This window comes from Pollicipes pollicipes, unplaced genomic scaffold, assembly GCF_011947565.3.
Source record: "Pollicipes pollicipes isolate AB1234 unplaced genomic scaffold, Ppol_2.1 Scaffold_1600;HRSCAF=1878_pilon_pilon_pilon, whole genome shotgun sequence".
Taxonomy (NCBI): domain Eukaryota; kingdom Metazoa; phylum Arthropoda; class Thecostraca; order Pollicipedomorpha; family Pollicipedidae; genus Pollicipes; species Pollicipes pollicipes.
The window spans coordinates 7,872,115-7,885,021 of NW_023595962.1; the positions used below are offsets into that span (position 1 = coordinate 7,872,115).

Genomic DNA, 12,907 nt, shown 5'->3' on the forward strand with positions numbered 1-12,907 from the left:
CTCATGGTGCAAAGTTGAATCTCCAGGCCTTGTTCGGGTTCCAACACGTTTAATGTCGTGTTATTTTATAAAGTAGTCTGCATAGGCTTCCGCACGATTTGTGATAAATGTATTTCAGTCACATTGTCGGTTGAACGTAGCGCATCGAATGTATTTTTAGAGGGCATATGAAACGAAAGGAAGTCATGCAGGCGCAGGTGTCTTTTTCTTGAGTGTTGAGTACAACGTACGCCGTCAAAGTGCCGCATAGATGATTGTTTCAAACTGTACATGTGAAGCATTGTAGACCAATATCAGCACTTTGCCTAGCCAGGCTGGTCAAGAATGTACGGTGGCTATCTCAAGACGAGTCCGCCCGTGTCGCCAACTGTTTACGGAAGTTCCTTGCATACCGATACGTGACGTGCTATCAACAATGAAAAAACATACTTTTTTGTTGGTCTCGCACTGAAGTCTCCGCCGCAGTCCGGAATTTCAGATTTAGATGCGGGTGGAATTCGGCGGGGCCAATTAGGTAGCGGTCGAAAATTACGCTAGCGTGAACAATAGCGTATGGGTTCTGTCACAGCATTGACATTCGCCGCTGTCGGCAGACTTCTGGCGATCTGTTGCGATCCCCGGTATTGACCTTAGCCACTGTCAACAGACTTTTGGCGATCTGTTGCGATCCCCGGTATTGACATTGGCTGCTGTCGGCAGACTTCTGGCGATCTGTTGCGGTCTTCGGCATTAACATTTGCCACTGTCGGCAGACTTCTGCAGATCTTTTGCGATCCCCGGTATTGACCTTGGCCACTGTCAACAGATTTTTGGCGATCTGTTGCGATCCCCGGTATCGACATTGGCAACTGTCGGCAGACTTCTGGCGAACTGTTGCAGTCTCCTGTATTGACATGGACCACTGTCGGCAGACTTCTGGCGATCTGTTGCGGTCTTCGCTGCCACGTCTCCAAGAGGCGGGCTCGCGTCATCATCGGCGTCATCTGGGCGCTGCCCATCCTCATCATGATGCCCTGGCCCATGTTCTTCGACCTCCAAGCGCGGGTGAGTTCGGAATTTCAGTTCAAAACCCGATACGAATGAGAATGATGTTGACAATCCAAAATGTCAATGTGCAACGTAAGCTTCTGTTCAAATAACAACAATTCAAACACCTCAGGGTGCATTGGCAACAAAGTTTAAGTTGTAAAATGATGCGTTGCATGGATAACAAAACAAATTTGTATCATATGCACCTGAAACAAGCATAGGCATAACCCCTTGCGTAAACCGTCCGTGTGCCACAGGGTGTCAAGATGCACTCCAGCACTGTTGACACGTGCACAGTCAATTCCTCAGCAAAATGCATCTCACATGCTTCGTCACATGTGAGGATTTCAATCTTCACCAGCTATAGCTCGGTTTTAGGATTACCTCGATGATATTTGAAAACCAGTAGATGGATTAAGCTGCTAACTGCACACTGGCGGAGGCCCCTAGCAAATAACAATCATGAATTGAAATGAAAATGAGATGCGCCACATGAGTAAAAAATCACCGCTAAAACAATAGCAAACCTGTGCTGGGCATTCAAATTTTTAGAGACAATTTTTGAAACACTTGAATAGTACCCAAAGATCTGACTTTAAGCACTCCGGCGCGGCGTCCTTTTGCCCACGTGTGCACGCTACATCCTCAGTGAAAAGCCGTTTAACGATTTGATGTGTGCGTTGTGAAGACGTGGTGATGCTGTAATGCCACGACGGACTTGTGCATTTCAACCGGGTCTTCATTTTGGTTTGCTTCCTCAGGGAGATGCCGTGCTGTGTCAAGAGATGTGGCCAGAGCACATGGATGCCAATCTGTTCTTCCTCATGGCTAACCTCATCCTCTGCTACCTGTTTCCACTGCTGCTCATTATCATCTGCTACGTCGGAATCTGGTTGAAGGTGTCCAGGTGAGTGTGCTGGCTGGTGATCTTAGCTGATGAGGGTCTCTCATACGTACATGGGTACTGACCAGCCTCCAAACGCTGTTGAAAAATGTTTGCCCATGCGGCCGTAATGATGACCGTCACAATGCGCCTGTGGTTCTCACGAAACTTGCATATCTAACTTCATCCCGAAAACATGCGGCGTTATTGATGTGATACCCTCATGTGTAAGCAGCCCAACACCGTCATTGTTTTATAAACAGACATAACTGTGCAGTCCCCAGCGTATTCACACCTGTCTCCGATCCTCAGCCACCTAAACACACAACGTGGCTCCCAGTGTTGTTGCACCAGCCGCGCCAAACACTTCTTTCCGTGGGGGAGTGAGTCCGCTGAGCGTACGTTTCTTCTGTCGGGTCACGGGCCCCAGCCGTCGGGTTGCGGGCCCCGACCGTTGGGTCGCGGGCCCCGACCGTCGGGTTGCGAGTCCCAACCGTCGGGTTGTGGGCCCCGACCGTCGGGTCGCGGGCCCCGACCGTTGGGTTGCGGACCCCGACCGTCGGGTCGCGGACCCGACCGTCGGAGAAAGTCGGAGAGAGTCCCTTGCCAGTGCGGTCACCGTCGTGTTCGTTGGGTTGCTGAACGCGGTGCTGGGCGAAGACAGAGGTTTCTGCTGCCGAGTAGGGGCCTCTGCGTGCGCAGGGCGGTCCTCTAGCAGATGTTCCGACCCGCCTCGCTCCTGCACGCGGCGTAGAAACCGTACTCCGCCCGGCGGAGGGGGAAGAAGATATACGCTGGTAGTGGCGCGAAGGTCGTCCGCAGCTGGGGGAGAGTGGCAGGGTGACAGCGCGTCGCGGTCAGGGATGGCGTCTGGGTGACGGAGAGCCTCGAAGTTTGTCGCGGTGGCATAGCCTCGACTGTGGCGCCGAATGGACTGCTGAACGCGAACTTGGCCCACGGGAGCCATGTCACATGACACACTGACACAGCTTCAGCGCCGAGGGAGTCTGCGACCTGAACGTTGCTAGTCGGCATGCCCAGAGCCCAGTGTAAGATCAAGATGGTCCTGAGATCATTCGGCGCCTTAATGCACTCTCGGTGACGATGTATACTCCGGATTGTCACCCTCATTGATTGCCACCCTCATTGATTGATATCACCCTCGTAGCCCGGAAAGGTCTGGTCGACTGAGTTCCTCTAAAGCCTTGACCTTGACCTTGAACCGAGCCTACGAGGAAGCACGCCCGATAGATGCGCTGGTGGTCTTGGAATCGTAGTTCCGCAACCACCACCAACGCCTGCCTGATGCCACCAGCTTCGCTCGCTGGGTGATGCCGACAGCGCCGGCTTTTGCCCCGACTCATTGTGCGCATAATGCTCTGGCAGGCGCTGGCTGTTCAGGAATGATGGCGTATGGATAATCATTGAGTTATTCATTGTCGAGCGTCGCTTACACGCATCCGGCGAGGGTAAAGGCCCTGGAACTTGTGGCGATGGCTGGACGTTATCTCCAATCGCAAGTGCCGAAAGGCGCTTCCGCCGCTGCGAGATTTTCAGCTCCTATTCAGGACCGCAGCTCAAGAAGATACAATGAGTGCCATGTTTTAGACCATGACAGATGTAGATACTGTTCAACTCCACTGGTTGCCAGCGAGAGGACGCGGCCGACGCCCTCCGCCTATCTCCCGCCCTCAGGCCCAGGGTGATGACGGAATGCAGCAGGGCCCAACATAATTCCCTGTGAGGGGTTCATTTGGAGATCTCGGTAGCTTCTAAAGGGTCCCTCCCTTCCGCACCTGCGTTCTTTGGCCTGTGATTAAGGCCTTCGTTGGCCCTGCCGACGTGTCTGAATATTCCGATCCCGGTCATGACGGCGAAGAACGCCACACGCCTTTCCACGTCCGGTCTTTGGTCCAGGCCAAATCCAAGCAAAGCCTAATGAGGGGTTAATGGGCTTCTTCTCCTTGAGGGCACTACGGATCTTGTGGTTGCCCTCGCTCGGCTGTACCATAGCCTAGCACTTTCCGCGAAGCCTGCTTGGTTGGCCTTGACCTTGGGACTCGCCTCCAGTTGGCGTTGGAATCGTCCCTGGGTCGTCCTCTCGGTTCAGCTTTCTTTGGCCGCAGTTCAGCAAGTTGTCAGTGGCAGGTGCAAGTATCTTTGCGCAGCTAGCAACCGCTGCAATCTGCGCTGCTTTTTGGCGTATTGCACGTCGGCCTGCGTCCGGGACATCGTGACTAGGTCTAAACAGCCATTTGGCCATCGGTAGATGGTTGACGAGTCTGCCGTCTCCAGTGCTCTCCCACATCTGACAGGTTGGCTGCTGCTGCCCACCTCTCCATCAGTTTTGTCACCAACCTACCTCCCTTTGTCAGCCCCTTATCCCCTGCGCTAGAACCTCTTAATCAGCTGTTACCTTTTTGCTATCACGTACAGCATGGCTTACCGTATTACTACGGCGCTAAATGTGACCTTCGTTCCCCCAGGCGCGACATCCCGGGTGAGGCCAAGGGCACACAACTGAAGCGGATGCAGCAGCGCTCCAAGTTCAAAGTGGTCAAAATGTTGATGGTCGTAGTCGTCGTAGTTCACGCTGAGCTGGCTGCCGTTGTACGCCATCTGGCTGCTGGTCAAGTTTTCTGACCTCGAGAGAATGGCCAGCAGCCAGCACCGACTGCTGGCCATCGCGCTGCCGCTGGCCCAGTGGCTGGGCGCCTCCAACTCGTGCGTCAACCCTGTGCTCTACGCCTACTTCAACCAGAAGTACCGCCGAGGCTTTCAGGCGCTGCTGCACCAGCGCGGCTGCTGCGCGCCCATCCGGCTCGAACCGGACAGCCAGTCGACCGTACGGCGCGCCGCGACCTGCCGCACCATCCACGCCATGGTGCCGCCACCTACGGCCGGAGTCGAGCTTATCAGGACCACCAACAGGCGGCGCGAGTATCGACCCGCCCGACGATCCGTTGACGCCACCGTGTTTTAGCGGGTGGTTCGAAGCGGCACGAACTCTCGAACTCTGGCAAGGACAATTGTGAGGCAGGCAGTTTTGAGACAGCCGTTTTTTTTTTGGAACTTTGTCATGTGACTATAGCAGTCAATTTCGCAGCTACGTTTATTTATCTGAAGCAGTGCTGTTGTTATAGGTCGTACTACACCGTGTTGCCGCGCCGGCCAATACTGCAATGCTTTACCCCATCAATGTTGTGTATCACTTTACAATGTGTTTGATGCTAGAAGTCCACTGTGTACAATAGATTGAAGTCATTAACGCCGTAACCTTCGTAATCATTATAAAGCGTGCCTAGCTTGTGCTTGTACTGCTATGGTGAAGTCGGCCATGCAGGTATCTGGCCACGTCTGAATCTAGGCACAGGGTGTGGCGCAGACTAAAGCAGCGGTCCCCTGAAGCATATCACTGCGTTTGGTTACGCAAAGGAAGGATAGTTTACATCAGATGAGAGCTACTTTTTGGTGCGATGAACTTGTTGCCTATCAATGGAACAAACCGTGGTATCTCCAGTGTTACTTATGTATTCTTTAAAGAGCTTAGGTATGTCCCAAAATCGGTCTGTGACGTACATGAATAGATAAATCCGTTCCGCCTGCTTATTTCGTGTTGCTGGTTCTGTTTGCCAGGTCTTCTCATTGAGGTCGACAAATTCTGCAAACCTTACATTCAAAAGTCAAAGCCAAAAGGATTAACACTACCATTATAATCATTCAACCACTATGACGGCGTTATTCCAAAATATTACGGACTGCGACAAAACAGCACAATAACAATATGACAGTTGTTCGAGGTTGTGGTTAAATACTGATTTCTTGAACTGCGAATTTCTCCGCCCTTGTACAAAACAGCAGCATTGGATTAGGCTCAAGCATTTTCATCGGCGATAACTGCATACATGTTTTATGATGACTGACTTTCTCTACTCGTCGGGAGCTGCTCTAATGTTGCGACAGTGATACACACAAGACGTACAGCAGCGACCACTATCACCGCTCTAGTCTGGACTGAAGGCTCAGTAACTACTGCAAACACATTTCACAAAGCCCATCAGTCGTGTTCCTCTGTCTCCGGTCACAAGGGTGAACGCCGTTCCTTTCCGGGACGGTCTTGAGTGCTGCATGTGGCAGGCGCGACCATCCGACGCAGGTTAGAGCTGTCTCTGGCGACCAGCTGACTGGCGGAGCGCCCCAGCAGCGCCGCCGACAATGTCGGGCACGTGAAGCGTCAGTGTCAGGAAGTGCCGCCATTCAGCGGCGCACTGGTGACGAGAGCAGACCCCAAGGAGGCGGGGGGAGGGGGGGAGGGGGGGGGGGGCGCACCGGAAGACATGTTCAGGCAAGGTTGGCTCTGTTTTGCTTTCGCCAAAATCGAGGCTAATGCAGGTCTATGTTATGCTAACCTAATAGCTAAGTTAGGAGTTGTTTTGTTACAACTCAAAGCAAAAGGCTCTTATTTCACATTAGTGCCGGGCTTGCTCTCACTGTCAGGTTTATAAAAAAGTCACGGGCTCTCATCGAAGCGCTATTTTACAATGGCGTAGCATTCATCATAAATGTAGCTTCACCAAACCTTTTTACTGAGCTAGCCTGATGCGTCCATGGAGCTCGCGCGCGCGGGGCCGCACTCGCTGCCTGCCAACATGCCCCGTTGCAGCATTTGAGCGCGTGCCGTCGTAGCGTTTGCACGTGCTTGATCGAGACGAGCGAGACGCTCAGCGGTGAGTTAGTGACCTTGAAGTTCCCTAAGTTAGCGACCTTTCTCACTTAGAGTATGACTGGTTGATTTGGCAGAGAACTGATCCAACCGCATCGTGTTTCTCGCTGAGATACGGACACGTTCTGACCACAGGGTGCATCATCGCAGGAGGAGGGCTCTTCAGTTGGAGGACCAGCCCATGAAAAACATGACAACACAAGTCCTGAAATAGATAACCAAAAAAATAAGCACCTAGACAACGAGCCTGCCACTAATGAGCGATGAAAATGCGCTATCCTCTTGCATGCTGTAGGTGGGAAATCGCTATTTAGGACATAGGTATGATGTGCCGTACGGTGAAAAGATGGCACAATATATTATACACTTTTTAAGACACTATTATTTTGCCGAAAAGATGATAACATTTTTCGTAGACGGCATTTGTCAGTGTTATCAAATGCCCTTACTCATCATGACCACACAAATTTTAAAAAAATATGAGTATACTTTTGAGGACAATGTCTATGATTTTGATAGCCATGGACGTTTTTAATACACTTATTTAATCAGCAATATGGCTTGTTCGGCACACTTTTGGTTGCTAAATTTTCGCTTACAGTTCACATATTGCCGAAATGACATTACCATTACCTACAGCACGCGGATAAATCATCACTGAGTTACCTAAAACTTTATACGCAATAATAGCATAGCATAGGCGTCATACAGTTAAGATGGGTGTTACATATACCTCATTATTTGCTGGCCCCATAGGCAGAAGCATTTTACATCTTATCAGTTCGGTGTGCATTCGATGGGTTCCGCAAACAGCTGGTGGTACCGAATTTTTGACGTGACATAACATGTCAGACATGCTTCGCTGACCAGAGCTCGGCAGAGGTCCGAACGGGGTTCCCAGGGATAGGAGGCACCACGTCAGCAGCCGCCAGTCTCGCCTGGCTGGACCATAGAAGCGCGCATCATTCAATCCTTCCGTCCAGGGAGTTCAGTTGGTTGGATCGCCTGTCCTCCGATAGATCACCCATGGCGGGATGGGGTAGACGTGGACATTTGGGGTAGACGTGGACAGAAGTGCGCATCACTCAATCCTCCGGTCCATGCAGCTTAGTTGGTGGGACTGCCTGTCCTCCGATAGATCACCCGTGGCGGGATGGGGTAGACGTGGACATATGGGGTAGATGTGGACAGAAGTGCGCATCACCCAGTCCTTCGGTCCATGCAGCTCAGTTGGTCGGACTGCCTGTCCTCCGACAGATCCCCCGTGGCGGGACGGGTTCGAGTCGCAATGGGCGCTCACTTTTTGCCCTTGGCTGGGATGACCTGCAGTCTCTGGCAAGGGTCGCCCTAAAGGTCAGGTGACGGCGGCGGGCTGTGCCGAGCAATGCGGTGCGGTGAGCTTTCTCCGCCAATTTCCGCTGATTTCCCCTGAATTTCTCGATTAAGTAATGGGGTCGAGGCTCACGCAATAACCACCGCTTTGTGTGAGTGCTGATTTCAAGATTGCATCCGATCAAAAGGTTCCGACTAAATCTCAACAACCTATTTCAAATGGGTGGATGAGCGGGTGGATGCAGCTTCCTGCAGCCGCTAGTGAACCAACATGCCCATCAGCCGCACGCTGTAGTCGGTCCAAACTTTTGTGTCCGACGAGACCGTCGTGACGTTTACTACCGAGATATAACCGCTGCGGAAGAGCTGTCCACTGAACCATAGCAACACTGCCGGCCTGGCGACTGACAGGCTGGGATGTCCACTGAACCATAGCAACACTGCCGGCCTGACGACTGGCAGGCACTGAAGCCTGGCCACTTCCCGCCAGGACCAAGCAACGCTCACCAGCTGCCGCACGTAAGCTGGTGAGAAACGAGACCAATGATTCGCCGAGAGTACGTCCGTGGCACCGACGGCAAATCGTGGACGCCACAGGTGGCGACGGAGGTGTGAGCCCCGCCCTGCTGCTTCCCCACCCGACGCTTGCGGACACGAGAAGACGCCTTGCTGGGCGCCGTGGCTCTGTCGTCATCGATCATAACGTGCCGCGCAAGATGTAGCCAAACATGTTTTTTTTTTGTGAGCGCATGTCCATGCCCCGTGTTCCATGAAATTTGGAATGCAGAATGAGTTGTATCGCGGCGAGTCATAAGAATGAGTGGATTGGCCAATCCTAAACTCCGTTGGCGAGCCACCTGTTGCTGCAGCGATAAACGCTGAGCGGAATACCCCCGGTCGACAACATGATTCTGCGACATACAACAGCATGGTGTATCCGACCAGCGACGCCTGCCTGTGCCGTTGACCCGTCAGTTAGTCTCAATCGTGACTGCACAGGAAGCCCGCGCCTTTGTCGCCTTGGCACACGGGCGCGGCGACTCTGAAGACTCGCCAGGTCTCGGCCAGCAAGCCACGGCCACGGTCAAGAGCAAAACACTCAGCACACTTCCGTCAACAGTCCATGCCGTTGCCAGCGTCGGCTCTCTCTGTCCCCAGCGACTCCGCCCAGGCATTTAGACTGAGTTGTGCTTGCATTGTCGCTCGATTTATGGCGACGGACCCGGGCAGGGGTAGGGCCTCTAATGCGGAAACCCGTCTCGCGCCAGCTGGGTAATGCCCTCCTCAAAGGCATTACGTCGCATGCCTCGAAAGACATAATTCTCCCAGATTTGATCCATGTTCTTCCCAAAGCTGGGGAGTCCACCTGAAAAGGTGACCACGATGTCCTATCTGATACCTTTTCGAGGTTTGGTGCTTAAATTTGGCAGCCACCTTTGACCTGCTCGACTCTGACTTTGACCTTTACCTCGTATATCTCGTCAAGACGCGCTTTTTTTGCCTGCAAATTGTACCTGCACCTGTACAAGATCGTCAGCTTTCATGTGATGTGATGTGAGCTGAGTTTTGTGTGAATCTGTCGTGACCTTGTCCTCCTTATCTGCGCCACATACGTCACCTACGACGTTCAAAGGGGCGAGTTACGTCCGACCACCCCATGTTCTACCAAGAAGAGGCGCAGCAAAGTCATCAATGGACTGCCCGCTACATCGGTCAACTCTACCTTCACCGGTGGACTACTATATAGCCTGGAGAAGCTGCGAGTGCCTGCTCGCAAAATCTCGTCTACTTAAGTTCGAAAAAGTTCGAGGTAAACTTAACAGGCAAAAATTAAACCCTCACCTTTAGGTGAAGATTCTTGGATTAGTTGGTGATGCTAGCCTATCTGTGGCGCGCCAGATATTTGCCACTGTGAAATGATGTAGCACTTTAATAGGTCTTGCAGTCTTAAGCAATCAGCTGCCAGTTACAACTAAACATATTGTGATTGGAAGGCTCCTTCATCCACACTTAACAGACTACAGCACAGCGTGGGGTAGTTGCCCTCAAACGTAAAAACATGGGACCCAAAATACGTTCATTTCTGGCACCAGAATGATCAGTGAAACCAAGAAATTCGAACAAATATCTCCGACCCTGAAAACGCTCGGGTGGCTCAAAATTGACGAACTTTTGGTCGCGCGCGGCCTTCTAGCTCTCCACCACCTGCTAAGATCACTAACGGCGCCAGAGCGCCCACGTGCCCCCGTTTTCCCGCGCTGTGACATGTCTACCCGATCTACGCGAGGCTCTGAAAGTCTTTTATTGCAGACGCCGCGTGTCCGAACTGAACTCGCCCGCCGGTCATTCGTGTGCCCCTCGCACGGGGAGTCATCTACCCGCCGGTCATTCGTGTGTCGCTCACGCGGGGAGTCATCTACCCGCCGGTCATTCGTGTGTTGCTCGCACGGGGAGTCATCTACCCGCCGGTCATTCGTGTGCCCCTCGCACGGGGTGTCATCTACCGCCAGATATAGCGGCCCTTGCATCAGTGAGGCATTTCCGAGCAGGCGTGCTGGACTGGTTACAGCCTGATTGTACGAATGGTGCAGCCCAGATGCTTTCTCTACTAAAAAATGGCATGTTTGGACGTGAATTGCATACAAAAGTGATGAGTTCAGAGCTCAGGTCTAGGCTGCTCTAAGTCTAAGGCACCAACGCCAATGTGAATGGAATCTGAGCGATCATGGGTGCCGCGGGAGGCCAGCAAAGAGGCTTCCGTCAACAAGTAAAGGGTACCTAGAGCAAGCGGGAAGAATCCAAGACCAGTGAGGTGGTCCGTTGAACGATCAGTAGTGCCCCGGCAGGCTGGCATATAGGACTCTGGTCCGAGCACAGGGCACTATGAGCAAAGGATAATTACAGAAGACCAATCTAGCGAATTTATGTCCCTGTGCGACCAAGAATGCCCGGGCAGGTTAACAAAAGGGACCCGGTAGGAGCGAATGGTCCCCCGCAAACAAGATTAAGGGAAAGAGCTTTAGATCAAAGTAAAGGGCTCTGAGAATCACGTGGTTTGGTACCTTACCTTATATGAGCCCCAGCAACAACACGGCCCTCCGGGCAAGTGAAAATAACCCGACACCAATGTGAAGGGCCATTGAGCAATTGAGTGTAGCCTAGCATACGGGCCCGGAAAAAAGCATACAGAGCCTTTCGGGCGGTTAGGAAAAATCCATGGTGAAAATCCTGAACCAGAGCACAGGATCATCGGATCAAAGGAGAATAGCCCAAGACCAGCGTACATGAGTTAATCCCCTATACGATCAAGAGCGTCCGGACATGTTAACAGAAAGGGCCCTGATAAAAGCGAAGGGTTTTCTGCAAATGACCTCGGCCCCAGCAACAGCAATAGCCCTCCGAGCAGGTGGGGAGAATCCGATACCAATACGAAGGGCCCATGAGCAGCCGAGGGTACCCCAGTAAATTGGGCCCTTGCAATAGCGCACAGAGCCTTTCGGGCAAATGTGAAGAATCCGTGGAGCGCCCTTAATCGATTTGGAGTGCCCAGGCACGTTAGCAGATAGACGGGCCCTACTTTGATAGGACCCTGCATGCAAATCGGAAGCGCCCAAGACCCATTGTGCAGGGTCCCCGAGTAACCCAGTGTGCCTGAACAGATTGATAGATGGTCCCCCGACAAGCGCGCAGGGCGCTCCGAAAGAAGTTAGAAGTACTTAAGACCCCATATAGAGGGCCACGAACTGAGTGTGCCCGACCGGGCTATCAGATTGCCCTCGGCAGGAGCGTAGGGCCCTACATTCAAGTACCCAATGTGCAAGCCCCCCCCCCCCCCCCCCAACAATCCAGCGTGCTCGTTAACAGATTGGGCCCCGACAAGCGTCTTGGACCCTCCATTCAAATAGAACAATGGGAGAGAGAGGGAGCGGGCATTGAAAGGGCCCATAAGCATATCGCGAGTGTTTCGGTATGTTAACTGAGACCAGCGTGAAGGTCCCCTAAACAACCGAAAATATCCCGGCAGGTTCATGTTTGGGGACCGCCGGCTATAGCATACAGAGTCTTTCTGGCGAATGTGAAGCATCCCAGGAAGGCCCTTGAGTGACAAGAGCGCATCCGGCACGTACAAGAAAGGGCCCAGCAACAGCGCGGGGCCCTCCGAGCAAATGCAAAGGAATCGAGTGCAACGTGAAAGTCTTATTGACGACCGGATTGACCTTGTGTGCATATATGACATCCGGAAACATCATAGGGCCCCTGGACAGCGCTGATGAGCTTTAGGATATTCGAATCAACGCCCTCTCAATCAGCGAAAAATTAGTTTTGTCTACTTGTGGATTTTCACTTTCGTTTCCGGCTGTTCTTGTTCACCTGGAAGCCCAAGGACGTCCAATTTTGTTGCGCTTTGTGTTAAAATACTGCGTCTGTCCGACGGGCTTTGGCCTCCTTCGGAGCCTAGGGCCTCTTCGGGACCCAACGGGGGTGGGGGGATGACCCCGTGTCCCTCTTCCTGATCCGCCCCTGGGCAGGTACCATTTAACAAAAAAAAAAAATACTGCAAGCCCCATTTTACAGCGTTGCATTACCCTCTGAATCAACCCCTTCTTAATGAGACAACCTGCCCGAACCGTGGTAAATTGTGATCACGTTGTTCGGAATTTCGTGCTGATGTGTTTTTTCATCACAGAATAAGCTGCCTCACAAGGAGGCTGAATGTGTTACAACGTGTAGACCAAATGAGCTCGTCTGCACTTTTTACTTATAAGCCGTAATTGTTACATGACAAATTGTTTACACTCTTAATCACTCAGTGTTTTTTTTTCTTTCTTACAACTGCTGCCACCTCGCTTGCGACTACTGGGAAGAAAATTATGGTTTTTGCATTGGCGATGTGACTGTCGCATGTCATCATGATACAATTAAGTCATGACAATCATGTC

The 12,907-nt window shown here is 52.2% G+C and overlaps 1 pseudogene; it reads left to right on the forward strand.

The window, feature by feature from the left end:
• Window positions 1-5,514, forward strand: part of LOC119091948 (neuropeptide SIFamide receptor-like) — a 49,380-nt pseudogene extending 43,866 nt beyond the window's left edge.
• The last annotated feature ends 7,393 nt before the right edge of the window (window positions 5,515-12,907 follow it).